This window comes from Calonectris borealis, chromosome 21 (genome assembly GCF_964195595.1).
Source record: "Calonectris borealis chromosome 21, bCalBor7.hap1.2, whole genome shotgun sequence".
Classification (NCBI taxonomy): domain Eukaryota; kingdom Metazoa; phylum Chordata; class Aves; order Procellariiformes; family Procellariidae; genus Calonectris; species Calonectris borealis.
In genome coordinates this window covers 9,686,182-9,712,457 of record NC_134332.1, presented here as the reverse complement: position 1 = coordinate 9,712,457, position 26,276 = coordinate 9,686,182, and the positions used below count along the sequence as shown (strand labels likewise).

The following is a 26,276-nucleotide window of genomic DNA, read 5'->3' as shown; positions in this document are numbered from 1 at the left end:
GGGGTGCCCTGCCCGGGTGCTCAGCCCCGCTTCCCGCCCCGTCCCACCGGAGGCCGCCCGAGCGCGGGCGGGCGGGAGCCGCGGCCCCCGGGGCGGGCGGCAGCGCCGAGCACGGCGGGCCGGGCGGAGGAGGAAGGGCCGCTGCCCGCCGCGGGGCTGACATCAGCCGGAGGAGGGGCCTGCCCGCGAGTTTCTTTGCTCGGTGCATCACTTCCCGCCGCTGCCATACTCCGCTGCCCGGTGCCGGGCTGCAGCCGCGCCTGCCTCCGCCGCGGCGGGCGGCTCGGCGGGGCCGGCGCCCATGGCGTGCCTGCCCGGCGGGGACAGCCCGGGCTCCGCCGCCCGCCGGCTCTACTCGAGGTGAGCGGGGCCGGGGCGGGCGCTCGGCTGCGGGGGAGCCTGGCCCCGGAGCCTCCCGGCTGGCCCCGGAGCTGCGCCCGCCGCCGCGGGCAGCGCGCCCCGCAGAGCCCTGGGGCCCCTCGCCGGCCCGGGGGAGCGGGCGGGGGGCGTTGGCGGCCGCGGGTTTTCCCGGGAGGGGAGGGAGCACTCATCCATGGGAAGTGAGAAGCTGTTGCACGCCTGGGGACCCAGCAAGAGTAGAGCGAGAGAAGGCGGAGGGGAAGGACGTGGTGTTTCCTCTATGGGGCAGCTCTTGCTTGGTGTGTAGGATGGTGGGTGCTGAGAAGGAAGCTGTGGTTTCCCTTGGCACTAGCCCGGAGTGGTCAGCTCCTTCTGTTAAGGAGGCTGATGCTGAAACCTGGTCTGTTCTGGGCACTTGAATGGGAGGCTCTTGGTTGTACTGCAGAGACTTTTAAGTCTCTGCTTTAAAATTGGGCACTATGGAAGATCATACAAGGCTGAAAGAAAATAGCTTCAGGCTGTCTGGTGTTCATGAAAATACTGTATTTTCTCCATTCTTTTCATTGAGATCAAAAATAAAGAAGTCTGAACTGGAGTCAATTTGAGGCCTTATGGCATTGCTTGGAGTGTTGTTGTTTGTGCTGTTCATCCTCATTGTGTTTTATTTCTCCTCTAACAGTCAGAAGTGGAGGTAATGCCGCATCTGGAGTAGAGAGCAAAAAAAAAAAAAAAATGCTTGAAGTATATGCAATATAGTAGCTTTTCATCAATTCTCTTTGCATGCTTTGCAATAATTAGTATGGCAGCTAGTGGGTTGCCTAGTTTAATGTGTATTGGTTCATTAGGACAGCAGGTGTTTCTTGTTTTTGTTGTATTGTATAGCAACTCCTGGGAAAATGAAAAGAGAATACAGAGTTAAAACCATTGGTCTGCCTACCCTGGTGGAGCTAGAGCTGCAGAGAAACACACCGGCTTTTTATCAGACTGGATCTTTTTCTTTCTTTCTTTTTTGTTTTTCTTGAAAGCTTTTTGGGGAATAGACTTTGGTCATTTTTGTGAAGGAAATCCTAGTGGGGGGCTGCGTACCACTAACATGTGCCTGTCCAGTGCAGTAAACACTGCTACTCTCTTAGTGAAGAGAGAAAAGAAGAGAAATGGGAAGCACCTCTTCTTTGGCTTAGTCTGGGTGGCTCTGGCAGGGCATGTGGTGTTAAAATTCCCTGCAGTGCTCTTCAGGATTGCTCTGTAGGCCTTGATGGTACATGTCGATGGAGCATCTCTGTCTTTACTGCACTGTTAACTGGAGGTGTAACTTAGAGTTTCTTCCTTAACTTCACTTGTATTGCAGTATAGAAACTTGTAGCTTGAAGTAAATGACTCTAAACTCCACCAGGGTGATAGGTGGAACCTCAGGTGGCTGGGTGGTAAAGCCATTATGACTGGTATCAAAGTCTTCCTTGGTGTGTTTTTTTTTGCCTGGGAGCAGTAACTCAGGTGTAAGAACTGCAGAGGGTGTCTATGCAGGCAGGGAGTGCCAGACCCCTTATCTGGGGGTGCTGGGGGAGGTAAATTCCTTCTAGGAAGAGGGATAGGGTGGAAGGAAGCGTGCCACAAAGAAATGAAAGTGTGCGTTCATTTTACTACATCCCTTGGTATTTCCCTAAATTCAGCCCATCCTAAACAAAGGCATCTGTTCTGTTGTTGTGCTTGCAGCAGACAATCTGTGTGCTGACTGGGCCAAACTCTTCTATTTAGAGAGACCAAAGTTGGGAGTATCTCTGCTACAGCAATAATACGTTATGCATTTTTGGAAAAGAGATCCTGTGCAGCAATTTACGTCAGCTCTTGCTAACCTTTCTGATGCCATTTATTTCATTGCTGTTGCTACAGCAGAACTGTTAGTCTCAAGGGAGATTTGTTGGAAGTACAGGGTTTTGGAAGCAGTTGAGCAGTCATGACTCTCTACAGGGCTGGCGCGTCCGCAGTGGCCAGCTCCTGGTATTGAACGTAGGATCTCTGGCCAGGGCTTGTTGGAAACATCGAGCTCTGTGATCATGCTCCGTAAACTTGAGCTGAGCAAGTATTACATGAGCCTGAGCTAATGGTTTACCTTCTGTGGGGTTTTGATTGGTACTAATTTAAGTGCATCCAATTCAGCTGTGTGTAATAACCTCTGAGGACTTTTGTTGGACAGAATGCAGGCTGTGGGAGCTGTGAAATACCTGCTTGCAGCAGGTGCCCTTCTCTTCTCCACTGCTGCAGATATAATCTCACTTGCCTTTTTGCGCTGGCTGGCTGACCTTGAATGCGTAGGAAGCACCAAGTCCATCAAATGATTCCCCTGGACCATGGTTCCTGAGTGTGTGTCAAGCTCATGCTGGGGACAAGTCTACCGGTGTCCAGAGAGCTCCACTGGATTTGGCCCTTTGCTTTTAGAAGACCGCCCTGGAGATTTCAGAGTCTGGGAGCGGGGCATGGGCATGTTCTGGGGAAGCCATCGCTGTACTGCACTGACATCATGGAGACGTTATTGATCCCACACAGAAAGAACTTTAGATAAAGCTGCAATCAGACCAGAAATATGTAAATGTGGCATGAAAGCTCAGATAAAAACCCGTCTTGTTCCTCCCTCCTGGGCCTCCCTTTCCCTTCCCCTGCTCTGTGTTCTCTTGCAGTGCTACATATTTTCAATAGAGCTGTTGGCTTTTCTAATGTTTACTAACTTCTCTTGATTGTGTTGTAAACAGTCTCCATCTCCCTCATTAATGTCACTACAGTGGGTACCTGACCTGAATGTGCATCGGGCAATTAGAGCGCTCTCTCAGAGCACCACAGATTTTTCTAGAGAAAACAACTTTCTCCTGTTCTGATGGGAAAACTGAGATGGAAGAATTGTGGGCCTTCTGACATGGAAGGCAGTGAGAGAGGGCATAACTCAGCATGGGGGTTAAGGCAGAATAAACTGGTGTTTGCAAAGCAAATTGGGAAGAAAGTCCACCGTTGGGGTGGACCTCCCTCTGGAGTGGTTCCTGTTCGTTTTGCATCCGAGGGATCACACCACCGTGAAATATTCTGATCGTTTTCCAGGTGCTAGTGCTTGTAAAGTAAACTTTCAAAACTTTGTAGGACTGGACTTTATATAATGCTAAAAGCACTGTTGCCTTTTGTTCATTCAAAAGGAAAAAAAAGTTACGTATTGCTTTCTTGCAATTAAATACCACCTCTTAGGAAGAAGATAAACATTTTGTATCTGCCTCAGAGGTGGAAATGAGCACCACCAGCAGTGCTAGTTTTGATGTTCATTAGGAATTTTACTGAATGCTCAAGTGAATAAGCCTTCTGGTGACAGCTACTGGCCTCGTATTAACTTGGGCTGGATTTGAGCAGCAGTGTGGTGACAAAGAGCTTTATGCATTGCTACGAATCTTCTGAGCCTGAGGGTTGGAGAGTTGTTGGCTCACAGGAGAATGGCAGAGGAAGACTGCAATTAGCTTGTTCTGTGGGACTGGGAAGAGGCTCGGATGAAGGGATCCCTTTAAACTTGCTAAAGATACCTCTGAACTACAGCAGTAGCAGCTATTGCAGACCCTGGAAATAGCTGAAGTGGTGGCAGAGTTCAGGAGAGGGAGCACACCTCACCCGAGCAGCCTGGCTGCTGCTGCCACGCTGCGAGCGGCCCGGAGGCTGCTCCGCAGTTGGTCTGGCTGCGTGCACCCCGGTGAGCAGCGCTTCGCCACGCGCTGAGCAGCCAGGCTGAGCGGGTGGCAGTGCGAGCAGGGAGCGTGCAGGACTGGCTTGGGTGCTGATGCCTAGGGTAGCTCTTGATGCATGGATGAGAAGTAAATGCTTGTACATCTTTGCCTTGTAAAAATACTTGGAGGTGGTGCAGATGAAATCTGTTGTGTAATACATAGAAAATACAATGTTTATGTGATTTTTAACCTGTTTGAGCTTGCAGGCTATTTTACCTGCTGTTTGTATCTGACTTCCTGGCAGATTTCCCCTGTCTCCCTATTCTGATGTTCCAAATTGCCACAGCTGTCCTCCTCTTGTCTCCAGGTAAGGATTCTCCTGCGGAAAATAACAGTGTTGCGGGTGCTGTGACTGAAGGGGGTCTGTCCTGGGTGGGCAGGTCTGCGAAGTAGGGGCTAGCTGGCATCACAGTGAAAATGTGGTGTCTTGCGCTACCAGAAAGCTGGAAATGACCCTTTTTTGGTCTCTTTACTCCATAGATCAAACTTGAAATTGCTTGATTATTACATTTGAGAATGCTGTTTTAGAGGTTTCTAACAGATTACAATTTTTCTTTTGTAGGCCTATGCAGTCAGTCTCCATTAGGCAGAAGGATGTGAAAAACGGGACAAACATTTCTAAAATAGCTGTGCTGCATAATAGGTGGCCTGAGCAAAAATTATATGGTAGCTTAGCATGCGGTATTGGTTTTGTTGACATCTGTTTTGGGACATTTTGAACAACTCACTCGTAGTTTCAGCATTTGTGAGTAATGTGGTCATCCCAAAGCGGAGCCAAGCAGAACATTTAGTCTGCACCGCAGCAGGGAGAGGGGACCCTTCCTGGTCAGGCCTTGGACTGGGAATCGGCGTCTGGCTTTGTTGCAGGTTTCCTCATGATCTTGGGCATCCTTTTTGATTCTTCTGTGTTTCACCTTGTGGGATGCGGGGAGAGCAGCTCTCTTTTCCTTCTCTCTTTGATCTCTGATGTTAAATGGGTAGAGGATGTGCCTTGTACCTGTACAGTTCCTAGCACAGCGTGATCTTCATCTTACTTCTGACCTCTAGGTGCTGCTGCAATACAAACAATTATTGTCTTCAGGGTGTTAATTTGACTTGTATGTGCACATATAAATCAAGTTGAGATGATACGCTGTTTTGTTTTTCCATGTGCTGACTTGCACTTCACTTAAGTTATGCCAGACCTCCTGCTTGTTGTGCCTCGTGCTTCTGGGGTGAGAGCTGTCCCTCTGGATTCTTTATCCTGAAATACTTTGCATTGTATGAGGCATTTGTGCCAAGCAGACTAGGAAGAGAACTTTGTGCATTGGCCACATGTTCATGGGTTTACACAGTGTTTGCTACTGTGTCAGCTGAAGTCAAATAAGCTTATGTGACTCATGTGTGGGTGGCCTGAGGGCACCCCTTGAAGCCAGTTCCCTGCGAGATGAACATTAACACTCTATGTGGTCACCCCAGGGCCTAGCTGAATGGAGAGCTGGGTCTGGAAGTGAGGCATCCTTTGACCCTTTCTGGCTGGGATGTTGTCTGTGAAGCACGAGTGAGCCCTGCTACCCAGTGCTCCATGACTAGCTACCGAGGTGCCTTTTGCTAGCGGTTGTGTTAGTCATCAGATGCATCCCTCCTGGGAAAGTATCTGAAAGAGCTCATGGCAGCAAGAGAGACGCTGTCTGGAAAGGGTTCCTATAACCAGGAGGTTGATGGGGGCCTGGCTGGGGCAGTCTTAAGGACAGAGAAAGTCTTTGGGGTTTGTCGTGGTAACACGGACCTCTTGCCACTAGATTGCAGTTGGATCACAGCGACGGGATGTTGCAATTTAGTTGCCTCCATGGGTGGTGGGTCCTATTCCGGCTCCTGCTGGATCCAGGTCTTGTCAGAACTTTGGCTGGTGTCTGCAGCAGGGCTTGCTTATGCCACGTGAAAATCTTGTGTGTAATTAATTTCTGGTTTTGTGGTAGATGTAACTAATTAGGGATCTGCTGCCTTTTATTTTCAAAGTAAGTTAGGGGAGCAGTGCCTGTTACACCAAAGGATGACAACTCTTTATGAAGTCTGAGAAATTGATTTGTTATAGAAGAGTGATTTTAAAATTCCTTTGTGGCCATTTCTCTCTTCAGCCAAATGCAGCTGAACCATGACCGCTCTAGTGACGAGAGCAGAGACTTGGGAGGTGATGGGAGCCTAAAAATACCTGGGTGAAGGAGACAGGAGTGGGCTGCTCAGTTGGCATTCCCTTCCTCCAGTTCAGTGATGAATGTCCTAGACATTGGTGCCTTTCCTTGGTGTGTGCCTTGAGGATGAGCAAAATCACAGCCAGCAGCAGGAAGGCTTAAAATTGGATACGTTGGTGGAAGGCTGGAGAATCTGTTTCTTTCCTGCAGGCTTGAAAGGAAACACTGTGCAGATAGGGAGGGACTTTTTAATGGACTGGGGCTAATAGAATTACTTTTTTTTTTAAATGAAGCTCATCAGGATGGAGGATCCTGCCTGGATTCAAACCAATAAGTGTGTGTGTGCGTTCCCATTAGAGTAAGAGATCTCCAGCCCTGAAGGCTGGACTGCCCTGAGGGGTGACTCCCTGCACCAAGCTGGTTGCTGTGCTTGAGACGTTGCTGGTGCTTTCAGCTGGAGGTGCGTCTGAAGCTTGAGTGAGGACAGAGGAAAGGCAGTGGGGAGATGGCAGTCCTGGGGCAGGGCAGACCTGGCAGGTCTGCAGGACCACCCTGCTGCCACCTGCCCAGCCCTCCTCATCCTGCCCCGAGGTGGATCTGGGGTGACCCTGGCTTGTGTCCTGGGTCCCCTGCACAACCGGTGACTTCCTAGCTTGTCCTATGGCTTCCTGCATCCCTGCGGTTTTAAAGTGTTCCCAGGGCACAACTTTGTTACTGCACCAAAATCACGTGCAGTTTATGCTCTTTGTAGAGCAAGTACTGGTATGTCACAAGCCTCAACTCCCTGTACTCCCGTGTTCCAGCTCTGCCTTCTACTCTGGGCTGCCCTGTCTCCTCTTCAATGGATCAGGTCTTCTGTCACTAGAGAATATAGACTGTATTTTTTGTGCTGGTGTGGTTGCTTTTTTTGCTGTCTTGTATTTTTGCATTTTAGGTGATGTCCAAACTTGCATTCAGCCTTGCTTGAAGAACAGGTTTGAATTCTGTCAGGTCTTATGCTGCAAGAAGTCACCAGCAGCAAGTTTCCTGAAGTGGAGGGATGCATCTTGTTTAACTCTCGATGCTCTTCTGCTTTAAGAGCAATTTTCTCTCCAAATTGCTGCTTAAGTGTACCTAATTTCCCCCTCTCTCCCAGTCCTGCTCTGTGTATCGCTTTGATCAGCCAGCCCAGCTTCCAGAATTCAAAGCCATTTCCCTGTTATAAAAAACATGTCAACAAAAGCCATGAAACAAAAATTCATCCTGTGTCTGGGCATGCAGGCTGTATAGCCTGACCGCAAAGTGAGGCTGTTGAATTCTGGGCCTGGGCTATTTATATTGTCAGTGGGAAAGCTTTCCGTTGACTGAGCTGCTCCCTCCCTAAAGATACTTTTAACTAAATGTTATTTGACAGATCTGACTTTCTAACTGTCTTAGATTTAACTGGTATAAATGGGATATTTTTTTCCCCACTGAAAGCTGAAGAAAGTAGGAGTAATCTTGTTGGAAGGCTACTTGTATTCAAAGTCACGGCTATCGGTTGTTTAATGTAGTAAGCTGATAGTGTTAAAAAACCCCACAACCAGAAAGGTAAGAGTCCTGCCAGTGCTTGGTGAGGAGAAGGGGAAAGGGACACGGACACCAGCTGCCTGTGGCTTGGAGCAGCAGCTCTCTAAACAATGCCCAGCAATGTTATGCAACTGCCTAGGGAAGGAAGTGAAAATTTATCATTACAATGCAGTTTCAAGGGCAATATTGAATGAGCAATTTGCAGCACAACCCTGTACTTAACTGACTTAACTAACTTCTCCCGGGATAAAATGACAGGGCTAGTATCTGCAATAGCTGTGGCCCCTGCTCCCACCAGGAGTGGAGTAAACACAGGCTCTTTTTAGAACTGAATCTGAGGCATCGGGCTGAGAGCCCTCAGAGTGGGCAGCCAAGCCCCAAACCAGTGTAATGGCCTGATCCTGCAAGTGTCTGACTGATCCCTGGTCCATGGAAGCCTGGGATAGGGGGAGCAAGCACGTGCTGAAGCATCTCATTGATACCTGATTGCTCTTCCTTTTTTCAGTGGAAGCAATAAAATGACTCCTATGCAAGGCCCTAGACATTGGAGCAGCAACACAAACCCTGAATGAATTACTTGCAAGGCAGTGCTACTATTTGATCACTACAATCAGGGTAGAAATAAATAGCTTAAAAGTCTTCTGCTATTCCCAATTTTCTTTCGGCAAGAGGATTTTGCCCAAGGATGACAGGCACTGGAACCACAGGCCTTTTTTTTTTGACTCTGAGATTAGAGATGATATATCTAAAGAAGCTTCATCTTCTGCTGTGAGTCAGTAGCTCTCTGCAGCTGCTAAACCTGAAGGAATTTTGAATGAAGAATATTGGATTATCTTTTCTCCCCTCATGCTCTTCTGTTACCCTTTGCACTTACACCCTCTGGAGCAGCAATAGGAGCTCTTCTTTGGGAGTTGGGGGCTAATGCATCTTTCTTCCAGATGCTGCAGGAGAAAGATTAAGAAAATGGGTTTAAAATGGGGAGAACACCTATGTTATAACATAACTTGGTGTAGAAGCCATTTCATGTTGAGCCCTGGCTCCACCTGAGAGCAGATGTTTTGTCTTGGAAGCTGCTTTTAAAAATGTATGGATAAAACTTAGAGCCGTCAGTTGATATATGCAGTTTGCTCTCTGAGCTGCAGAAAATGATGGCTGCGTTATGCTCTTTGAACACACGCCGTGCAACAGGGCTCCTTTCCGGCCCTGGGGATCCAGCTCCATTTCCCTCCCATGCTCTAGCTGCCGGGGAGCAGCCCGAGATGGCTCCTGCGACAGCGAAGCGCTGCCCCTCTGACCCCCTTTCCTGGACGCTGTGCAGAACTTGTTGCGGACAAGGGTCCGGCTGCTGATCCGTGATGAGACCTGGGGCAAGTTATTTGATGTGCAGCCTTGCTCCTGCTTGCCTGCCCCGTCTAGCCCGTGGAGGAGTGACTTCTGCTGTAGGATCGCAGCAGACTCAGCAAACGAGACCAGCTTTGCCATGGGGCTTGCAAGTGTTGTGGTGACACAAATAATTAATAGTTGTGTTGAGTTCCCGAGGGGAAGCTCCAGCACACCGCTGGGACAGGCAAGTGGTCCATGTGTGTGCGGTGGCGTTTCTCCATGCCTTGATTAAAAAAGCTGCACAGCTCAGCGTATTTACAGGTAGAATGGAGGGGTTTGCTGTACCAAATGGCTTTGCCAGGTTATAGGTTTCCATGACTTTTTTGACGCTCCTGCGATTTTGCAGACCACCGGGCTATATTTGCTTTTCGGTGGGTATCACAGCAGGTGCCTTTTCTGAACATTCGCCCCATACAGTGCAGTAGGGCTTGGCTGGTGGTACCTGCCTGGGCACTTTGGTGTAAATTGCTATGATTTCCTGTGCTCTGGCTTGGAGCAGCTTGAGTGCAAATTAGCTGTGGGGCAAGTTTCTCCTGTGATCCACACTGCAGAATTGAGGTTGTTCTTTGTGTACTCCGTCTTGTGGAGTATCCATTCATGCTCGAGGAGAGCTGGAAAGTGTCAATTAATATTCATCTCTCTGGGGCTACTTGTTAATTACTGTTATTCATGGTTTGTGTTACGGTACTGCCTGGTGTCCCATGCTGCTGCGCCAGACTGAGTGGATCCTGGAAGGGTTATATCCGTTCCAGGGTTTCAAAGTGCTTGGTAAACATCAGTATTTTATTGCAGCCTTTCTGGGAAATATTGTTCCTGTTTTGAAGGGTGAGAAATTGTATAGTCTTCAGAGTGAAAGAGAATATAGGTGGCAAAGCTGGGAGCTGAATGTCCTGACTCCCACTCCTTCCCTTCAGCACTTCCTTACCCACGTCACAGTGAGATTAATTGTGAATTGAAGAGGAGACCTTGGCTTTGGCTTTTACTGAACCGTGAGGGCAGTGCAGCACTTGCATTGCATGATATTACAATGGTTCTGCTGTTCTGCCTAATATGGGAGGGAGCAAAAGGTTGTTTAGAAGGAAGTTACCAGCTGGTGAATTAAATACCAGGCTCTGCCCATTTACAAGGTGCGCCTTGCAAATGTGGTGGGAACACTGCAAACCACAGACCCTGGGAGAGGAAAAGGAGCAGCCTGGGTGGCCATGGGGTCTGGTCACCATGCAGAGTCCAACTCCAGGTATTGGCTTGAAGTAAGCGGGAGAACAGCCCCAAGTTGTTAGAGTGCTCAGGCACTTGTGACTCTACATAGTTAGCTGTCTCTCAGGCTTTAAGAAGAGAGCAGTTAATTTAAAAAGGGAGAGAGGGGCACAGAGAAAAATGTTCCCTGTCAGAAAATCGCCTGCAAGTTAAATCACATAAGAACTGAGTGGAGTTCCTGGGTGCCCTGCCTTGAAGGGTGGTTGTTTTTGGGGTGTGGTGAAAGATGGAGAGAGCAATACGCACATCTCAATTCTTACAGTCGGGTGGGAAGCTTTGGGGATGGGCAGTGGTTGCCAGTGCTTTGAGGAGAGTCCTGTCGTTACTGTACTGCAGCTATGCTCTTGTGAAGTTACCGTATCACAGCTGAACTGCATCAGAAAACAGCCCCTTTTTTAGCAACTGTCTGCAGAGATTTGTATTGAGAAAATGGCATGGGGGATTGTATCTTGCTGCAAAACACAGAGGCCATCAGATCTGACTTCTTTACTGGCCAAGCTTTCTGCAGCATGAAGGCAGGAATATAAACCACCAATGACTAAACAAATGAAAATATCTAGCATCATAAGCAATGTGTGTTTCTCTTTCCTTTCTGACAAATAAGCCCTTCTGATTTTAGTGAGGAGTAGCTTGCTTGGGAAACCAACATCTCGTGGCGAGTGAACAGGGACTTACACACATAAATGCAAATGAGTGTCCTGGAATTGTGAGACTCCACGTGTGCCTTGAGGCATTCCTGGCCTCTGAGTTCAGCCGAGTGTCTGAGCTCCTGCACGGGTCTAAATAATAAAACATACGAGTTCACTGTGACGCGCCCAGAATTTTAAGGCTGCAGCCCTTGGCCAGCTCTTCTTTCAATTGCTTCCATCAGGGCTGTAATCCAGGAAACTGCAAGCATGAATTAGTTGGTTGATTGGAGTCTGTGGTTTGGTGCTTTCCTGGGTAAAGCCACTGGAGAAAGGGAAGCTGTTGTGTTATCTGCATTCATCCCTTTCATGTGCACCGCTGGGATTGCAAACAGCAAAAGTGTGCCAGCAAATACCACGGGCTCTGTGAGGAGATTGTGTTCGACAGGGAGCTTTGACAATGTGTTCAGGTGTCTAAGGAGTTAACAATGAAATGGTTGAAAATACCCACTTTTTGTTCTCTGCTGTTCTGGAAGAAAATGAAAACTCGCTCTGCAAAATGTACATTTCCTTCAATAAAGCATTCTTTGGCATCGGTGTTTTTGGCAGAAAGTTGTCATCAGTCATGCCATTGAGCGAGCATTTTGCAGACAGTTGTGTGAGAGATCAGCAGCGGAAAAAGAAAGCCTGTGAAAGCTGCATGGGCGTCTGAGACACTGGCCTCCAACAGAGGAGTCCTGCCATGCCATATGTCTGCAGGAAGGAGCGCCAGGGCCACGTGCTGTGGCTCTGTCCTGCCACATGGCTAATGTCCTCTGTTACATGGTCTGTGATCTCTGTGACCGGACTGGTCCTGGCCCCAGCATCCAGGACTCTCCCTGTCCCTGTTTTAAAGCCAAATACGCTATGACATGAGGATGAGGAATGAGCGGAGAAAGCTGTTGTGTGACCTGCTCTTGGCTCCCCCCACTGAACAAAAATTACATTCTCCTGTGGTGGAAATCTCTCTTTCTGAAGGGCCCTGGGTGAGGGTCTGACCAGTGTGATTTCAGGGAGTGCTTCTGGGTTTGCTGAAGTAGGGTCGGAATCCAGCTGTGCTCAGTGAAGCTCCAAGCCCATGTGCAGAGGGCAGAGCTCACCTGCCCAGGGCCAGGGAGGCTGTGCTAACAGCAGCCTTAGGAAGGGAAGGAAGGAGATGTTTTACAGACCTGACTCCAAAGGAGAACTGAGTCATTTGTCAAGGCTGGCGGTTCTCTTTCAGAGCTGGTTGCCTGAGGCTAACGTGGCACACAGACAGGAGATGTAAAAATATATCTATCTATATACATACACAGAGGAGAGAAAAGTAACAGCTCAAAACATGTGACTGGAACTAAAATTAAAAAAAAGAATTCCCAATTAAAGCCATGTGTGTTGGAGGATGTAACTGCTCCCGAAAGGCTCGCAAGAGGCTGTTTAACAGCACAAATGCAGCCACTCCATAATGCCCTGGATTAAAACAGGCAGGCTTCTCCAGCACACGAAATCTGTGTGGAAGCAGCGTTGTTCCTGCATGTCAGCAGCTCCCACAGCCCACCGCCCTTACGGGTTAAGGTAAGGAGCTGTCTTGTCACCTGTCTCGTCCTCCCTGTCGCTACTGCCTCGCTCCTGAAGTGCGTTTCTCCGTGCAGGCTGCTGTTGTGCCATGTCTTCCTTTGCTGCTAGATGATGATGTCTCTATGCAGGAACAGAGATATTTTTCTGAAGACATGCATTATTCAGTAGTCAGGATAAATGAACTCCCTTGATTTGGGCATGTGTGTAACCCTGATGCTATATCCTCCCTTCTTTCACCAGTGTGAGGGAGGAGGGGAGCAGTGAATTCTTTCAGTGCTACAGAGCAGCCTGTGTTCTGTATAAAGCCATTGCAGTACGTCTGGGGTTGCAACAAGGAGCTAACTTAAAATAGGTCTGTGGAGAGATCTCCACTATCCATTCCCGCTCGTTCTGTCTCCTGTGTGATAGAAACTGCGTGTTTCCATCAGGCAGGTAATACATGATATAACATTAAACTTTTGGCTTCATCCTTTCTATGTGCACACTAACAAATACTTGCCGTGCCGAGGGGGACTGTGCAGCAGCAGGGAAGGTGAGGGTGAGAAAGAAATATGGGTGATGGGGGGGAAAAAAAAAGGAATCGGAAGTTAAAGCCATGACGGACATGGCCTTAGGAAGCTTGATTTGGAAAGGGTGTTTCTTTTCCGAAGGATATTGGGTTCTGCCTCTAACCCAGCAGGCATGCCTATAGGTGCGGTACAGCTGCATGACTAGTTGCCGCTACGTACAGCGAAGGTAGAACGTCCTGGTAAGCTGAGGATCTGCTCCTGCTCTGAGCTGGACTAGAAACCTCACCTGGTGTCCTAGTGCTGGGAGACTGTCTGCTGTGGCATAACAGTAGCTGTTGTGTCAGACTGGAGAGAGAAGTGCCGAGGTTTGGAGGGAGTCTAGGATATTTTGCTGGAGTTGGATGTGCTGCAGGCCTTTACCCTGCTTTGTGAGGAAAACAGGAGGCTTTTTGGCGTAGAAAAACTTAAAAGTCTGATGCTTCATCCTTTTATTCCCCTTATCAAAGGCTCAATTCCAAGAAACATATGAAAATACATAATTTTGTTTTTTTTTTTTCATAATAAGTTTTGCAATTTGCTTAAAAAGCAAATCATTTTATGGACTAACTCATGATTTTGTGATAGCAATGAGAAAATTATTAGGGAGACTACCAGCATTCTTGCTGTATCCAGGAAGACTTTCCAATAAACATGATGTTTATACAAATTCCTCCTACGGAAGAACAGGACCAGAGTCTATTTCACAGATGCAGAGGGTACCATGCTTTGATCTATGTGGCAAACTCATATAACGATATATGCTTGCCTGTTATTTACACATGTGATTGAATTACACTAATGCCACAGTGTCGGAGCAAAACCTGATGTGGTGCTGTGTTCGGGAGGAGCGGGGACTTGCCTTCGTGCACTTGATTCATACAGACGTTCAGTGCAGCGGTGCCAAGCGTTTCCAGAGTAGATGTTATCCATGGAGTTATACTAGGACAGAAGTGCTAAAAATTCAGGAAAATGCGGTGGAGGACTAAACCACACGATCCTGTGGAAGAAGTGAAACCAGCTTGCAGGATGCTGGAGCTCCAGGGTTCCCCGCAGAGGCAGCAGACACCTGCCACAGGCTGTGCCATTCAGTGCTAGACGGTGGGTCTGTTCTCCTTGGATTAGCAAAGCAGAGTGTAATTCTCGCCTTGCAAGGCGAGCTGCATTGCTGTGAGGCGATGGCCTGGCCTTCTGGGAATCCTGCCACACTCTGATTTATGGGCTTGCAGATTAGTCTGATGGCGTGCATAGATTTTTCCGTAATGCCATGAAGAACCCAAAAGCACTTTTGCTGCTGTTCTGCTGAGTCTGGGTTTGCACAGAAGGAGCTGCAGAAACTGTGTCTAGAGATGCTGGCGAGGGCTGCAGAGGACCCCTGGCTGATATCTGAACTCTTGGGAAGCCTGTTTCCTGTTTTTTTCAGAAAGATGTGGAATATTATCTTTACAAAATCCAGAGGGGTGCCCTGTGGCTGTGCAACAGCCAGGGAGAACAGCCCTGTCCTGCACCTGAGCTCTCGCACTGTTTGCCAAGGCAGCCTTTTAAATGCATGTGTGTGTCTGGGCTGATTTCCGATTTTTAGCACCCCTGAAATTTTCAGAGAGAGCATGACAATGCTTTTAACAGTCCTCGGAACGTGAGACAGCTGCAGAAAAACAACATAGAATTGGTGTCATCTGCTCTGCTACAGCTTTGCCAAGGAAAATCTGTCCTAGTATTGGCGTTGCTTCCAGCCTGGACGCGAGCTCTGCCCACCTGCTCTTTGTGACCTGGGAGAACTGCCGTGCCTGTTTTACTTTGCGGCTTTCTCTGGTTCGGGCACAGAGGACTGTAATCACCGAGGGAGGAACTATCACGGGCTCTCGCTGGCATGCTCTGGCTTGATGTCGCCCTCGTCGCTGGCTTATCAAGTGGCAGTTTGAAAAAGGAGTTGCTTCTTGTTTAGATGCGCTGGACTTGATTGCTTGGTTCCTGCTAATTGCTTTTCAACGAGTTCTGCAGAAAGTAAAGGAGGGCCAGGTTCATGCTGTTTTTGTCACTAAGATCACATCCAGATCCCTTTCAAGTGTGAGTGTTGGTGCAGAGCATCCCGAGCAGTCTCTTGGTGAGCTGTGATCGCTCAACATCTCCCTGGCTCAAAGCCTGGATGGCCCAGGAACATGAGATCTGGGGTGTGTGTTTTCAGATAGATCCCAAAGGCCTCTCTCTCTTGGACTGAAATACTTGGCTTGGGGCTGAAGGGAAGCAGAGACAGGAAGCGAACAGAATCAAATTGGCTGTAGGCTGCTGAGGAGTCAGTGGAAAAAACGCGGTGTGAACTTTGTCATCGTTGCCTTTTACCCTGCATTATGACATCAGACCGTTTGCCGTGCCCTGAGCGTGGATCAGTGGTTTGCATGGGTATGTGGGTAGGAAAGAGGCAGCGTGCAGGGAGTGTGTGCAGCCTCTCTGACTGCTGGCGCTGGGCAGATGCAGACGAGGGTTGGGATGAGGCTGTGCATGTGTAGGGGGCATGGGCAAGGGACAGGGTGGCTGGGACAGGCAGAGGTGGCTTCCTTTGTTCGGCCAGGCTTAACCGTAATAGTCCGTAGTGTTGCTGGGCCTTGGCAGCATCTTTTGAAGATGCAGTTGTTTTCCTGCTGCAAGTCAATGCTCCAAGGCAGGAGCAACTGGCAGGTTGAGACAGGAAGGAGAAGCGGGGGCTGCAGTTGGAGAGGTTTCCAGGCAGCTTGAACTGAGAAAAGACTTGGGTTTGTGGTCTCTGCGTTTCTGGGAAAACAAGACTTGCTTTCACTTGGCTTCAGAAAGGTAGTCTGGGTGTGCAGGAAAGGAAATCTCCTAAGGCCCCTCAGCCTGTGCAATTGCACAGCACAGCTGAAACAATTGTGCTGGGTGGCGTTGTGGTGCTGAGCTTGACCCTGCAGGCGGGTGGCGGGGTGGCAGGATCCCGGGGCAGGAATTACCGTCAGACTGTGATGCTTTGCAGTGAAAGCTGTCTTATAGCTTGAGTCCCAGGCTGCATGCTCACTTCGTCTAACCTGAGCTGGCACCGCTGTGGTGTAGCTCCACTATGGTCCATGGGGACTCATCCCTGGCTCTGATGAAGAGGACAGGAGGGGCCAGGCAGTCCCCTCTCATCCCGGGAAAGCAGCTGGGCTGGGGTCCCGGCTGGCCCCATGGGAGCTGGCTGCTGAGCCCCTGCTGCGTGTCTGTGGGAGGCCGGTCTGGAGAAGATGTGTCTGAGTCTGGATATCTCTCGTCTCATTTAAAGTGCTTCCAAATTTGGAAAGATAATCCCCCAAACCAGAATCTGGCCATTTCCAGTAACAGATTTGGCATGATGAACCCCTGTATATTGGTGGGTAAAAGAAGTTGAATAGCATAAATAAAACGGGTAATAAATAAATAAATCAGCTGTTTGCATTGTATGGCCATTGATAAGCTGACTATTTGTTTTTCTAATGTATATCGTAATTTTAACGCAGTGTATTTTGTAGCAGGAGCAGTATGCTGATTTAAATCACAGCATATATTTTAGTGAGAGGATGTGTTGACCTACTTGCCAAACTAATGTTATAATGAAAAGCCATTCAGACTGCATGTCCTCTCTTGCCCTTTGGTTTCTGGAAGTGACTGAAGGAAATAGCACTTCACTTCTGGTGAAATCATCCCAAGAGTATTGTTTCATTGCAGTGTGATGGATTAGTTTCACTGAAGGCACTAGCATTGTACAAGAAAGCAAAACGCTCTTGGAAAACTCAGGAAGTTTCCCCTCATTGTGCTGAAATCACTGAGTTCATTTCAAGTATCCTCAGTGACAACATCTGAATGCCTAAAAATTCATCCTGATGCAGGGGCTGTTTTGCTTGCTACTCTGCATGGCAGATTTAGAGCTGTTACCTCTGACTGTGGTCTGCAGGTACAGGAGTGAGAGAAACTACTGACAGCACAGATTGAGCGTCCTCCTTTGTGCTTCCTGGGAAGGAGAGAGCATCCTCAGACATGAGCATTATAGTCCACTAGCATTTGGCAAGCTAGTGCTGCTGGCCTCTACGCTTACTTTCCTTTAGCTCAAATGGCAGGTGATGGTGGTTGGGTTTATACCCATTTCACTCTTCTTGAAACTGAGTTCTCCTGCGCAGTCCCTCTTCCAAGGCATCTTGATCAGTTCATATTTTGCTGGATTTTTTTTTTTTTTTAATTCGGGAGTCAGAACATGTTTTAATGAATTAATTTTCAGATTGGTATCTCCTTAATCATGGTTTCTTTAGACCCTGGAAAGTATTTGCATCTTAAAATTTAAGTACTAGGCATCAAGTGAAACTGTTAACCAGGATGAGATGAAATTCACATTTGCACCTTAATCCCATCTGAGCTATTTCAAATGCTGCCGGTTAATTACATCCCATCATGATCCTTTGATATTTAAGTAATTTTGGAGCACAGAGGCTTAAATTTGTGCTCATTGCCTTTTAGAGGTTTCACTCCTCAGATAACACAGAAAAATTTCATTGCATTCTCTGTTCTTGCTATGGATTAAGCTGTATTTGTGGAAGGATTTGTTACATGGATTTAAGATCATTATTACCTGTGTAGAATTTATTGCGAGCCCAATCCTTCCAGGTGTAGAGAGGGTTTCTAGAGGTCATGAGTATCTTAAGCTCCTGGAGTTGAGGGCATCTCTTTAGGCAGGGTTAGATCTTCAGTGATCATTTGGCGTCATGTTGAGCCAGTGGCACGAACTGTGAGAGCATCCTGGCCTGGGTGGAAAATACTGCGCCTCATCTCCCGCAGAGGCTCTAGTTTGAGTGGTTCACTTGGTGCTTGCAAGGGAGGACCTAGCAGAGGCTCTGGGAGCCAAGGCTCCTGGGTCCTTTCCGTTCTCTACAGCTGACTCACTGTGGGCAAGTTATGTCTTGCTGTATCTTAGCTTCCTTCTTGCAAAATGGGGTAATCGCTACCTTTGCACCTGGTCCTTAGGTTGAAAAGTCTCTATGTGTACCAGTTCAGCATCATAAGTTGCTTCACAAAATGCTACTAAACCAGCAAATAATTCCTATCTGCACTCAGTTCTCACTACCCCGTGGATCAGAGCCACAGAGGTACTTGTTCTGCGCAGCACTTGGTCAAATGGAGAGTTGTGTGCAGCCACAGTTGTGTAAGCAGGGGAGTGCTGGGTGACTTTTGCTTTCAGGCAGGCAATGGGGAGTTTGAATTTGAATTTCTGACAGTGACGCAGCTTGCTGGAGCCATTATAAATTGAAATGGGGTCTTATTCAGCTCTGCTAATAAGAGGGTAAATGCAACTAAATACAGCTGTCTTCCTCGCTGTCATTTGGTATTTATTAGCAAATATGCAGTGGAATTGAATCCCTTGTAAGTACTCTGCAGCTAATGGTAGATAGCAATTAACTGAAATGACTACTGTTGAGCACTGATGCTACCATCAGTAAGTGGAAGAGGAAATCTGGAGCCAGCGCACAGACCCAGTGGCTTCCAGAACTCCCTGTAGTTTTCTTCTCTGGACTCTCTGTTTTATGCCCTTATCAAAAGACTGCAGTGAAAACTGCTTCATCTTGGTGCTCCCCTGAGCTCCAGCTTGAGCAAACACTCCTCAAGCAGCAGTAAGTGTGTGTGTGTATATATAAAAAAAATAAAAAATTTTATTATTTTCAGTTCAGGGGTCACTAAAAGGACTCACTGCAATACTACTACCAGTGAAAATGTGTGGAGTGGAAACCTTCTCGCCTCCAGATGTGCTGGTGGCACAGAGCTGCCTCTCCAGCACCCCACATGCTTCAGGAGGTGTGAAGAAAACTGGCCCAGATGCTTGGAACTAATTCAGAAGCTGGAAAGGACTGGGTGCAGCATTCATTGTTTCATCTTTGGCTTTTCCTCTCCAAACAAAACAAGAGGTTTTGTTTTCTTCCCCTCGCTAATAAGGTGATACTAGGTCAAAGTGCCCCAGGGGTTCTGCCCTCCATTGACTGCAGAGAAACCAGCTTCCGTGTGCTGGTTTCAAACTACCAAAAGTAGTTTGAGTCAGGCTAATTTCACGTATATCTTGATTTGTTTGTCACCCTTCCCTGCCAGCCTGGTTTGATACGGTGCCTTGTGGGGAAACTGCTTGTCAGGAGGGGATTAGTGCTTGGGTTGTGACGTGGGTGGGAAGCGAGGGGCCCTGCTGCAAGCAGAGCTGTCGGCAGGGTGGAGAGGCATTGCTGGCTGCGTTGCACAAGAACTGGTCTTGGGAGTGAGCTAACTGAGTATTTTCATTAGTGCCCTCCCTGCAAAACAGAGCAGGTTGCTAATGGGTGTGTTGATGATATGGAGGTAGTACGAGCAGTGCAGGGGAGGATGAGTATTGAATAGGAGGAACTGAATGATTGATAGGTCTGGTGTCATAGCAATGTGATGATACTTAATGGTATGAAGTTGCAAGCACGTGTACTTAGGAGCTAGTAATAAGATTTTCTTCTCAGAGAGGGGAGCTCATCATTTGAGAGCAAGTGAGAGCGCGGCAGCTGTGTATGTGCTGGTGATACAATGACGTGAGCCCCCAGCCTGCTGTGAGGAGGCATTGCTTGATGAGGAGCGAGGACCCTGCCTGGGGCAGAGTAGCCAGAGAGAAGCTGCCTGAAACACGTTCTGAGAGTGTCCCAGGCAGAGAAGAGCACTCTAGTCTGGCTTGCAGTGCTGGCCCACGGCTAAACAGGTATAAATTCACCGTGAATAAATTCAGACTGTGCATCAGGAGGGTCTGGGATAGCTTTCTTCATGTAGGGAAGCCCATGAAAATAGTCAGACCCTTCATCAAGCGCAGCATGGGCTTGGGCACAGGTGAGTCTTGAGCTGGTTCGTGTGGGATGTGAGCTCCCTCCGTCGTGTCCCCGTGCAGTGACCATCCCTGGGGAGTTCGAGCAGCTCCTACCTGGCTGTGTTATCTGGTGGTTCAGAATCATCGGCTGCTTTTCATGTACAGGAGCTGTGCAAAGGCTGGGAAAGGAAATTACTAAAGGGGAATAATTCCCAGCTTGATTACTTGCTTTAAGGACGTGCTGCCAGTTAATTATTTAAATGCATATTCAGTTAGTTAAGCCAGTGAATATACCTTTACACTGAGCACCTGATAAACTTGATCCCTTTTTGATTGGGGAAAAAATGTTTAATTGCCCCTATCATCAGTGCTCTGAAATTATATTTATTTTTGTATAAAATTCAATCAGATTGCAAGAAAGATGCTAAAATCTGTTGCTTCATTAATTCATATCAATAGATATACTAAAGGGTTTTTTTACTACTGTTGGTGTTTTTGGTGGGGTTTTTTCCTGCCTTACCTCCTGTCTAAAAGCTTGTTTTTTATTCCTGAGTTTAGAACTACAGCAGCTCTGATTGGGAATGAGTTTTGCAAACGCCCCCACTAATATGAATCAAATACCTATAAATATCTTTTTTTTTTTTTTTTTTAAAGCACTTTCACCTTGCAGGCAGGAAAAGGTTCTCTTGCCTTGTGAGATTTACAATATTTAAGTCAGCAGACAACTCCCTCCTAGCTCTGTCTTCTGACATGATTATTTTCTGGTAGTTCGACGGATTTGCTGTCAGCAGGGTAAATGCTGTGAGCAAGACAGTCCAAACAAGGCAGCCCTGAATGTGTGAAAGGGAGGGTTGGAGTAAGCCAAGTTTAATTGCTGGACACTGTATGGTCTCTTTTGCTGCCTGCCTGGAGTGGACGCGGGGCTGAGGTGCAGACCTGAGAGGTGGGGTGTCCTGGGTCCTACTCTGGCTTCTGTGGCCGTATCTCCTGGGCTGTGGGAGCTGCAGCAGCCCTGAGCTTCAGGTCAGTGCATAGCCCACGATCCTGCAGAACAGCTCTTGACTAAAGGCAGTCTGCCCTCTTGTTTTCCAGCCTAGCAGGGGGAGGACAAGTGTGATGTTGTCCATGCAGTGTTATTTTCTCGGAATATTTGGCAAGTGAGGGGCAAAGATTTGGGGGAGGGCGGGGTGTTGGGAGGTCTGACTGTAGCTCCAAGCTTCTGAACACACGTTATGAGTAGTGTTCCCCCTCTGGGGATCTATATCATCACCCAAGTCCTAATTATAGTGCTGTTTTGACAGCAGTCATGGTGATCATTGTTAATGGCACCGATAACACCTTGTGCTGTTTGCTTTGTTTCTTACTTGGCGGTGTTCTTGGCATCCCCAGCGCTCCCGGGACCCTCACTGCCTTCTCCATGTTGCTGTGTTGCTTGAAAAGATTTGGTGTGTGAGAGTCCTTGTGTTTTGCCTGTGCACCTTTTGTAAAGGAACATTTTCACTCTTAAGGCAAGTCAGCCAAAAGGCCATCTGTGATACAGATCATCATTAGCTGCTATCTGACAGTGGTGGATGACCCTGGGAAATCTTGATGTTAAGGTAATATCTGCTGTTCTGTTCTTCTCAGCTCTTTTTGCTTTTAGATCAGTTATCCTTTAAAGAAGAAGTTAAGGAGGAGGGAGGGTGGCCCTGCCCTGTGTTGGATTGGGAAGAGACTTCCTCATCCCCGTCACTGCACGGTGGAAGGTCACCCTTTGCTGCCTCATATGAGTGTTAGAAGCAACATCCATTCCCAGGTCTGAAATTCTCAGCTGTCGCATTGATGGGGGCCGAGTGATCTGCCAGTGTTATGCCGTTCACTCATTCCTCTGGCAGAATGCTGTGCAGATTGCCTAACTCGTTTGTGGCCAAACATTGGGTTTATATTTGGCCTCTTGCTGCTTTTAAAAAATTTGTTTTTTGTTGTTGTTTCTTAAAAACATATATTACCCTTTTTGAAATATCTTTTGCAAAAGGATCTCAAAGTGCTCTGGGAGCCACCTTCATTGCTGTTTTATAGATGTGTACATAACCCAAGGTGCAGAGGAGCTGTGGGACTTGCTTAGAGCTCCAGCTGGGAACTGATGCTGGGGCTCCTTGCTGTACGCACCAGCACTGTTCTGATTTCTAGATTACAACTGGAGTCTTCAAAACTTTATTCTTACCTGGCCAGACTTGACATGGTCTGTCATCTCCATGCATTCAGAAGAAAACACTTCGCTGTACGTGGTGTAGTCTTGGTTTGGTCTGGGTCTTGATCATCTGGGAAGGTTGTCAGACCTTCCTGGCTGCTTGTGGTGGGCCTGGAGTCTGGGATGTGACTTCTGCCAGTACTTGGAAATCTTCCTATCTGGAGGAACATGAAAATCTGTATGAGTGGTTTGCACTGATTTAGGGCAAGGCTTATGAACAGGGGCTGCTCCAGGCGAGCATCGCCCCCTCCCTGTGTCTTTGTTCAAACCCACAGGCAGGGACATACCATGCTGTTAGGTAAAAGGTTGAGTAGTGGGGGAATTGCATTAACAAGCTCTAGCATCTTAGCTGTGGAGGCAAGAAAAGCAGCTCATGTTCTGCAGTGTCTCTTCTGAAGCACACCATATGGCCAAGCCCAGCACCTTCAGCTTGTCAGTGGTAATTTGCTGACTCAGGAGGGACTGAATCTTCTTTTCTGGTATTAAGACATGAATAGTAGGTGCTTGCTGAGGTGGTACAGGCCCAGGCATATTGCCTGTGTGTCAGCAGAGGAGAAACTTAATACCGGGGCGGGGGGGGGGGGGGGGGTAGAGGTCTGTGTCTTTTCAGATGGGGATGTTTTGGGGCCCATTTAAATGGGCAGGGATGAGCTCTGTGGGATCTGACTTCTCCTGCTTTTCCCCAGTCTGAGAACTGCTCAGATCATTTCTGGAACTTGCAAAGCTTCCTGGGTGGCAGACAGATGAGGCCTGTTTTGAGCCTGTCAGACTAATGTGTGGCTTCTGCCCAAAGATGACCCTCTTTTGGAGGAACCCTGAGCTCCTCACCTGACAAGGAGAGGTTCATAGCAGCAGAAGTCCTTCTGCTCTTGGAGCAAAGAGGCACCAACAGGAATAGCTGATGTGACCACAGAGGCAAAATGCTTTGGGAAGAGACCAATTCAGAAAGGTGGGAGCTATTTGCCTTTGACTGGCCATCTCATGGACTCTTCTAGGGCCCTTTTTCTTTTTTGGGCAGCACTGAAAATATGTGAATGAACCAAGACACTCTCTTGTTTCTGGATTTCAGCTGTGAACTCGCCTATCTGGTACCTGAAACCAACAGTGGACGAAGGATATTATATTTCTTAGAGGAAAGGGACATTACTTTCTCTAGGGCTCTGGAAACAAAAGCAATGCTCCTTTCTCCTTCCCTTTCAAGGAAGTCTTTCAAGTCTTTCTCTACAGAGAGAAAAAGAAGTGTCCCAGATAAACGAAGTTCAAGATTCCAGCAACTTACTGATAACGTTGCCCAAGCAGATGGAGTGAAAACTGGAGAGCAGTGCACGTTGTACAGACATGAAGATGCCAGCAGCATCTTCAAAACCTTGGATCCTACCTGTGAACTTAACAGAGAGACCTGTCTGCAAAATTGTTCCAAGTAGACCTCAGCCCCGCTGCTTCCTTCTGCCAGTGAGCTTGGAGCTCTGGGTTTATGTTCAGAAAATGCGTAACCTGCAGAAGAAGAGGTAGGGGAGGGCTCAGGCATGTGCTGTGGGAGGAACTGGGGCTGTAGCTTGAGTCTGTCTTTATTCACTGTTTTCCGTTTGCTTTGCCAGTCTGTCAAGGGGGTTCAGGTTGGCCTACTTGAACAGCAGATTTCTATCTTCTGCCTAAATCGCCCTTCTGGTCTTTTCTTATGGACAGTTGAGCTATGGCCTTTGGAAGCTGTTGTACGTGTAGTGTTTTAGTGTGCTTGAGTTTGTTCGTTGACCTTTAGTTGGTTCCTCTGCCCTTGGCATTGTGTTTCTGAGTGCTTTTAAGCCTGCGGTGACTGAACTGCATGCAGAGTTGCTTCCCAGAACTAGCTTTGGCTGTGGGGCCCTGAGGATGTGGGAAGGGCAGGTGGGTTTTGGAAGTGGGTTGTGTTTCTATTAATAATTGCTATCCTTGACTGTTGTCCCTTTCCATGGCAGTAAAAGGCTTGGCAGAGTGCAATGTAGAGAAGAAGCCTCCTCTCCCTTCCCCTTGTTTGCTTAGGTCCCAGTGATGTTAATTAGATAAGTCAGATACTCTGCAAAGCAGCCTGTTCAAGGACAAACAGATTTTAATTAAAGGCTGTGTGCACTGGAAGGTCATGTCCCTGCATTGTGCCTGAATAGTTACTATGGGAACACCAGGAAAGCACCCAGAGAGTGCGAGTGTGCAAGTGTGTGAGTGTATCAGAATGCAGGCCCCAAGGCACAGATTTCACTTCTGGTTATGTTTCTGCTGGCAAATATGGCCTGAGCGAGATGCCACCCTTGGAGCGTGTAGTTGGGTTTTGTTGCTATAGGGTTTTCTGTGTTGCGGGATGGGAACCCTTGCTTCAAGCTATTCAAATCACACAACAAGTTTGATCTGAGCTAGACTGCAGTGCCATGAATTGGGGAAATTGGTCTCCACCTCGGTTTTTAGACTGTTTACAGTTGGTGAACTCAGTTTCTTAAAGAGAACCTAGATGTTGGGAAGAGTTTTGTTTGTGTTGAAATTTGAACTGAAATTATTTTGAAATTTGCTTCTGTCTCTGCCGTCTTCTAACTGGAATCCAACATTAATTTCTGTGATAGTGGCTCATTCCTGCATTTCAAGTCATCTCAAGATTCATCTCTGCTAAGCTGCCTGAATTTGAGTATAAGGTGTTCCTTGGCTTTCTTCAGTCCCAAGCCCTTCTTTCAGCTGTTTGGGATGTATCGGCAGAGACTTGTCAGCACCTGATGATGACACTAGATGACCACTCTAGTGATTTACAAACCATGAATGTGCCTTGGGACTGATGGAAGTTTGGTATGATCCCCAAATGGGTCCCTCTAGTTCAACATGCTCTAGCAGAAGCTCATTCTTACTAAGTTTTTCATGTGGTCTAGCAAGAGGATCAGTAGAGAGAAGTTAAACATTTTTAGTATTTAACAGTCTTAGTATTTTTATTTCCCCTATCAAACAAGTTGAGGCAGGGACTGATGCCGCACTGGCACTGCAAGCAGCCTTCTTGCGCAAGAAAAATAGCCGCTCAAATGTGGGCTTTGCAGGGAGCTTGAAATCAAATATTTGTGTGGGAGTTTGAGGTGGGAGCTCAAATGAGCTGCTTCACAATCCCGTTCTCCCTCTTGTTACTCTGTGGTTTTAGGGACAAATGAACAGTGAGACAGGAGAGGTCACAAGTGTATTTGGAGGGAGAGTCTGAAACCAGCTCTTTTGCCTTTTTTTTTTTTTTTTTTTTTTTGACAGTCCTTGTGGGTTGTCCTGCTTTGGAGGATGCCATTGGGCTGCCAATCGTTCGATGTTTGGAGCCATATGGAGACGACTCAGCAGGGAGATTGCCAGACAAATAGGGCTGGATTTTAGACAGCTTATGCACTGCTCATAGAGGAACTGGCTTTGTTTCTCGGCAGCTGAGAAAACGCCATTCTGCCTGTTTGTAGGAAAAATGTATCAGGATTGGTATTTTGTACGTGCATCTCCCTGTGCCCCTTCGCGGCAGGGGGAGGCAAATGCTGGGTGCAGATCTGGGCAGAAGATACTGGGGCGCAGACGTGGAGCAGGAGGAACTCTGCCCCGAAGTCGGTGTGCCCGGGGGATGTGTGGGTGCACGGTGGCAGCTGGTGTCCTCGGGGAGAGAAGCTGGAGCAGCGCAGAGTGCCCCGGCTTGGCCAGCATGCCTCAGCCTTGGTCTGCAGAGACCCCGCTTGCAGGGGCTGGGCCTTGGCTCATCACAAGGGTGGCTTTGGGGGAAGCATCTTCTCGGGCTCAGCAGGAAACTGCTGCAGGAGACATCAGCTGGGCTGCTGCTATTGCAGCGATGATGAGCAAGTTGTTCTCTTAGTCTGGGTACCACAGTCAAACTTCCTGCAAGTGCTTTTTGACTGAGAACAGAATAGAAATCGCCTTTGGATGTTTATTATCTTTTGTCTGACCCTTGCTTTTCTGACTCTGGACAAATGGGCTATGTTTTTTCTGAGCAGATGTCCACCTT

The 26,276-nt window shown here is 47.9% G+C and overlaps 1 protein-coding gene across 1 annotated transcript in view; it reads left to right on the top strand.

The window, feature by feature from the left end:
• Positions 1-324: 324 nt before the first annotated feature.
• GPSM1 (G protein signaling modulator 1) overlaps positions 325-26,276 on the top strand; it is an 83,425-nt gene continuing 57,473 nt past the window's right edge. The window contains exon 1 of the mRNA XM_075170725.1: positions 325-360. The gene's annotated coding sequence lies outside the window, so the exon portion shown is untranslated. The remainder of the gene's footprint in view (positions 361-26,276) is intronic.